This window comes from Triticum aestivum, chromosome 2A (genome assembly GCF_018294505.1).
Source record: "Triticum aestivum cultivar Chinese Spring chromosome 2A, IWGSC CS RefSeq v2.1, whole genome shotgun sequence".
Classification (NCBI taxonomy): domain Eukaryota; kingdom Viridiplantae; phylum Streptophyta; class Magnoliopsida; order Poales; family Poaceae; genus Triticum; species Triticum aestivum.
The window spans coordinates 775,522,907-775,529,914 of record NC_057797.1 but is presented as its reverse complement, the minus strand read 5'-3'; positions in this window follow the sequence as shown (position 1 = coordinate 775,529,914).

Below are 7,008 nucleotides of genomic sequence, written 5' to 3'. Positions count from 1 at the left end.
CTGCCTCTGCGTCCTTGTCTTTTTCTGTCAAACCGGCCTTTTCTGCCTCCCAGTCTACGCGCTCTTTGTTGAAGGTCTCTTTCAGCCTTGCCATGGATGCTAGGGCATTTGTTAACTCCTCCTTGGCCTTGGAAGCCTCTGCTTGCTGAGATTTGACGTTCTCTTGAAGGTCTGCGGTTTGAGCATCCTTTTTACTCAGCTCAGCCTACAAAGGCGAGGTATATCATCAAAACAGGCTATGAAGTACCAAGCATATAACGAGTTATGCACTTTGTACTTGGGGGCTAATGCCTATTTGCTCTATCATCAACATACTTTTCACAAGTCTCAAGTACAATGCAACATTATCCTTAACACTTGGGGCTAATGTACATCTGTTCAAAGTTGACGCATTGATACAAGGCCCGGTTTACCTTATAAGATACACCGGCCCTTGGGGGCTACACCGATGAAAACTACAGGGATACAATGATAAAGTACCAGTTTGTTTCCAACGATGACTTGACATATGGATGATCAGCATGCAAGGATTAAGATATTATAAAGTCCTGGTCTATGATTAACATCATAAACTGGCCCTTGGGGGCTACTTGGGATGATACTTGTACTTTGGATTTAAGAAAGGAAAAGTGATGAAAATACCTCATAGCGTTCCTTCATCAGGTTCACCAAACCGGCTTCATAATCACGGTTTGAGTGCAGACGGTTTAGAAAACCAGAGTGGAGTTCTTGAGCGCTGAGATGGGCGTAGCTTGACAAGTCGGTGCTCCATTTGCCTTTTTCCATAACAGGATGGCCAGGAGAGCTGTGGCTCATACCGGTAATAATAACATCGCCTTCTTGGTCTCCAGCAGTCTTTGCTGGAGTTGATGGAGTGTCAGTAACTCTCACCAGACTGAAAGACCTATCATCAGCCCGGATTGGATCTGCCGCTTCATCATCTGGCACAGCAGTGTTAACTTCTGGTTGTTCATCAATATTGTGATCATGAGGGGGTGGTTCATCAAAAGTAGCTTCAGGATTTGGACCCTCTGGTTCAACCGTTTGTTCCGGTTCAACCGTTTGCTCCGGTTCAAGAACCACTTGGTCTTCGGGCGGATTGTTCACCTGAGCCTTTTTGCTGGGTCTGGCTTTGGCTCTGTAAGTGCATCTAGTGGCACCCCTAGTTGGTTTTGGAGTATTGATGACAAACCTAGTTGAGGGACTAATGTGTTTGTGAGAATTGCAGGATAACACAGGTAGAAGTCCCTCATTGATTCGGTTTTACTACCAGAGATGACCCCTAAAAATGTTTGAAGACATTGAAGTCAAAGGTGGTATATGAAGATATTCACATTGAAGACTATGACAAAAGAAGACACGTTATGAAGCCTATGGAGCTCGAAGACTTAGATCTTTCGTAGTTCTTTTCTTTTGTGTTGAGTCATAGGAACCACCGTACTGTTAAGTGGGGTCCAGGAGAACCAGTTAGAATGACTGAAGTGATGCCCAAACTAAAAACCTATGTCTTCGAGTGAAGACAATGAGAGCGAATCTTGTCCAGAGCCAGACAAGTCAGCTTTGCTTGTAGCCCAAGTAAAGTTGCCATGAGAGTTTGAAATCTGACCGTTGAGACACATGTCAGTTCCTTAGTGACCCAGGGTCATTTCGGACAAATCAGGTCGGGTTGCCAAGTGGCTATAAATAGCCCACCCCCTACAACCATAAATGGTTGGCTGCTCAGACTTTAGTGCACGACTTTTGTCGTTTGAGAGCAACCCACCTCGAAGCCTTTGAGAGAAAATTCCTAGTGAGGAGAAAAGCCCTAACCACCCAGAGCCAGAGAACATTGGGCATCACTTAAGTCTTCTTGTCTGTGTGATCTGAAGACTTATTACACTTGAGGACTGTGAATCCTCCAGACGGTTAGGCGTCGCGTTCAGAGCATCCAAGAGACATTGTGGATTGCCAGTGAACGAAGTCTGTGAAGGTTTGGGAGTCTACCTTGAAGACTTACCAGAGTGATTGGGCGAGGACTAAGTGACCTTAGCTCAAGGAGAATACGGTGAGGACTTGGTGTCCTGAGCTGCGTGTTCAGGACTGGGTGTCCGGGACTGTGTGTCCTAAGGTTTAAATACCTAGCCGCTCCAACCAGACGTATAGTTGTCACAGCAACTGGAACTGGTCCAACACATCATTGTCTTCAACGAGTCATTGGTTTCATCTTCACTTCCTTTTACTTACTGTTACTCATTGTGAAGCCAGTGCATGCTTGCTATACCTTTTGTCTTCACAACGTAACTGTATGATTTGTTTGGCTTCATAACTTCTTCCTACCTGATCCTTATTACACTGCAGCTACTTGTCATTGTGCTTTCACTCTATTGAATACTTGACCATGACTTGCCTAGTGTAATCTAACTTCCGCTGCATAGTGATAGGCTTATCTCTACTGTTTGTCTTCATAACTTCCACGCTTTGAAGACTTGCATAAAAATCTCCTATTCACCCCCCTCTAGTCGATATAACGCACTTTCAATTGGTATCAGAGCAAGGTGCTCCCTTGTTCTGTGTGATTCGGTTTAACCACCTGGAGTTTTAGCTATGTCGACTGCAGGGATAATCAAAGTCTCCGCTGCGTGCCTCGTCTTCGATGGAACTGAATATCCCTACTGGAGGAATAAGATGCGCACGCATCTTGAAGCCATTGATGTCGACCTATGGTATGTCGTCGAGAACGGCGTTCCTAAGGCTGGAGAAGGTGTCACTGCTGCTGATGTCAAGAAGTTCACTCAACTGGACTCTACTGCCAAAAATATCATCTGTGGTCATCTGACAAAAGGACAGTATGGCCGTGTGAGTGCCTTGAAGACATCCAAGCTAGTCTGGGACTGGCTCTCCAAGGTCAATGAAGGCATCTCAACCCAGAGAGATCAGAGAATCAGTGTTCTTCGCAACCTCTTCAACCGCTTCAAGCGAAATGACAATGAGAATGTCCAGCACACATTTAACCGGCTCACTAACATCACAAATGAACTTCAAGCCCTCGGCGCCACTGAGATCACCAAACATGAAATCGTCAAGACGCTGCTAAGATCACTTGATAGTTCGTTTGACATCCTAGCCCTGATGATTCAAGAACATCCTGATTTCAAGACACTCGATCCGTCTGACATACTTGAGAGGCTCAACACACATGAGTTCCAGCTTTCTGAGAAAAGAGATATCTATGGTCCAAACTATGGGCGAACTCGTGCCTTGAAGGCAAAAGCTGTTTCCTCATCTGAAGAAGAATCTGACAGCAGTTCTGATGATCCTGAAGACATTGGAAGGGAACTTGCAATGCTAGTGAAGAAGTTCCAAAAATTCACCAAGAAGAAAGGCTTCAGAAAATCTTCATGATCAAGCTCAAGGAATGATGAAGCTTCTGCTCATGACTACAAGAAGAAAACATGTCACAAGTGCAAGAAAACTGGACACTTCATCTCTGAGTGTCCATAGTGGGACAATGAGAACAGAAGGAAGAAGAAGAGAAAGGAATATGATTCTGACGACAAGAAGAAGAAGAAATACTCAAAGTCTTCTTCCAAGTCTTTCTCAAAGTCTTCATCACACAAGAAGAGCTCATCTGGCAAGGCACATGCGTTTGTTGGCAAGGAAATGGATTCAGAGGAGGAGTCCGCTTCTGAGGAGGCAGAGGTGGAATCTGAGGAGGAGTCTGATTCTGGCATTGCGAGTCTGGCTACACCATACGTCGGCAAGTCCATCTTCAACACTGAAGACAATGACTTCATCACCGACACTGCAAATGACAAGAACGACTCCACTCCTACCTACTGCTTCATGGCACGCGGTGCCAAGGTAAACACACGCACTACTCGCTATCAAACATCTAGTGACGATGACTCTGACTGTGATTCAAAACCCAGCTACAAAACACTTGCTAAAATTGCAACTGAGCAACAGAAAGCTATGGAACATATTCAAAAACTATTAGACAGAAGCGATGATCTGTTGGGTGCTGAAATGACTCGATCTGAATCCTTAATTGAAGACATAAAAAATCTTCACGTTAAGTATCAGGAACTTGAAGATCGTCTTGATACTCTCTCAACAACTCATGAAAAGCTTTCCTATGATTATCTTCAAAGGAAGCAAGAACTTGAGAAATTGAGAGCGGCTCATGAAGATCTTCAAAAGGAAAATGAGTCACTTCGCGCTGAACAGATCAGTTCCGCTCAGGAAGGATTTGAACCACCATGTCTTAAATGCATTGAGCGTGATAATGCTACTTCTGTTGCTGAATGTTCCACTGCTACTGCTATTGCAATATCTTCAACTGTTGATGTGGTAACTAACCCCTTTGCTGAGGATACCACTGCTATTGCTGATGAGAATGCTAGGTTGAAGACATTGCTTGAAACAGGGATGTACAAAAGTCTTAAAGGACATCAGACTTTATGTGATGTCCTCAAGAAGCAGATTCTGAACCGAAACCCTAGGAAAGAGGGTGTTGGGTTCGTAAGGAAAATAAATGCAGATGGCTCTTACTGGAAACCTGAGCAGTACCCCAAAACCACATGGGTTGCTGCAAAGGAACCTTCAGCAGATCCATCCAATTTATCTGGCTTCACATGTGCTAACCCCATTATTATTGATGAATCATTTGATGCAAACTATAAACTGTTTAAGAATCAGAATGGTGAAGTGTTTGCCAGGTACATTGGTACTAACTGCAGGAATGGACCACCTATGAAGAAGATCTGGGTTCCGAAAAAGTGTCTGGAAAATCTTCCTGTGAATGTCTTCATGACACCTCACTTGAAGAAGACAAACCTCAGACCAAAGGCTTCATACGGTCCAAAGGCTTCATACAAACAGAGGACTCACCTGAGTCACACTAACGCAAATGTTTTGCAGGGAAACCATACTCAGGCATATGAATATGAGAGTGGTTCATCGAACCATCATGCTAATATGACCAAAAATTATTCTACTTATTACTATGAGTATTATTGTCCACCTGCAAGACTATTTGCTAAGGCTTCAAAGCCAAAATTCTCAGAGGCTGCACTTAGACTTATTGCTTCTAAGCCACCCTTGAAGATGTGGGTGGTTAAGAAAGCTTAACTCTCTTTTGCAGGGAAAGGTCTCCAGCAGAAAAACAAAATCTTCTGACGCTATTGCTGGGGACCTTAAAAATCTTGTAGGGCGCAAGATAAAATGCCCGAATGGCATCATTATGTACTTCGTTCCTGAATCGCATGCTACTCTCCCTATTAGTCCTAATCTGGATCTAAGTTTTCATAACCCACTAGTTCGTCAAATGTTTTTTCTTCACAATTCTCTTCGTGAAGCCTATCCCCCTAACTGCACTGTAGGGTACGACACCAGCGTCTTCAAAGTCTTCAGAATGGATTATTGACAGTGGGTGTACAAATCACATGACTGGCAAAAGAAGCCTTCTTATGGACTCAACCTTACGTCCATCCGACAAGAGCCACATCACATTTGCTGACACTGGTAAAAGTAAGGTATTGGGTCTAGGTAGAGTTGCAATCTCAAAGGATCAACACATGGATAAAGTCATGCTTGTTGAATCCCTTGGCTTCAACTTAATGTCTGTCTCAATGCTTTGCGATTTGAACATGATCATAATGTTTGGAAAATATCGTTGCCTAGTACTAATGGAATCTGACAAGTCTCTAGTGTTTGAAGGGTATCGAAAAGATGATCTGTACGTGGTAGATTTCTCAGCAGGGCCACAACTTGCAGTATGTCTTCTTGCAAAAGCTTCAGAATGCTGGCTTTGGCATCGGAGGCTTGGGCATGCTGGCATGAGGAACCTCCACACCCTTGCGAAGAAGAAGCATGTCATAGGCATCGAGGGCGTCAAGTTCAAGAAAGATCACTTATGCGGTGCCTGTGAAGCAGGGAAGATGACAAGGGAAAAACATCCTTCGAAGACAATCATGACTACTACTCAACCCTTCGAACTGCTCCACATGGATCTTTTCGGTCCCACTCACTACTCAACTTTTACTACTACTGCTTGCCTCTATGGCTTTGTCATTGTTGATGATTACTCTAGATATACTTGGGTGCACATAATCCTTTATAAGACTGAAGTGCAGGATGTGTTCAGACGCTTCGCCAATCGTTCTATGAACAATTTTGGCGCCAAGATAAAACACATCAGAAGTGACAATGGCACTGAATTCAAGAACACTGGCCTTGATACATACCTTGATACCTTGGGCATCACACATGAATTCTCAGCTCCGTACACGCCACAGAAGAATGGCGTCGTCGAACGCAAGAACAGAACACTCATTGAGATGGCCAGAACAATGCTAGACGAATACAAGACTCCAAGAAAATTCTGGACTGAAGCCATTGACACTGCATGCCATACAATCAATCGTGTTTATCTTCACAAGCTTCTGAACAAGACATCTTATGAACTCCTAACTGGCAAGAAGCCAAATGTCAGTTACTTCAGTGTATTTGGCGCAAGGTGCTGGATCAAGGACCCACACCACACCTCAAAGTTTGCACCAAAAGCACATGAGGGCTTTATGCTTGGATATGGAAAGGATTCTCACTCCTACAGAGTCTTCAATCTCTTTCATTACAAAGTGGTTGAAACAGTGGATGTGCGGTTCGATGAGACAAATGGTTCACAAAGAGAGCAACTGCCAGATGTGCTAGATGAGATTCCAGCTAGTGAATCAATCAAGCTAATGGGAACTGGAGAGATTATACCTTATGAAGCTCAGCCTGAAGAAGAACTTATCATCTCAGCACCTGATCAACATGAAGACAATGCTCAGCCTGAAGACAATCCTCCCAACAACAACAAAGATCAGCAAGAGCAAAGTCTTCGCCCTGTACATCCTCGTGTTGCCAATGAAGTACAGATTGACAGAATAATTGACAGCATCAATGCACCTGGTCCACTCACTCGTTCAAGGGCAACTCAGCTAGCAAATTTCTGTGGGCACTTCGCATTCGTCTCAATATCAAAAC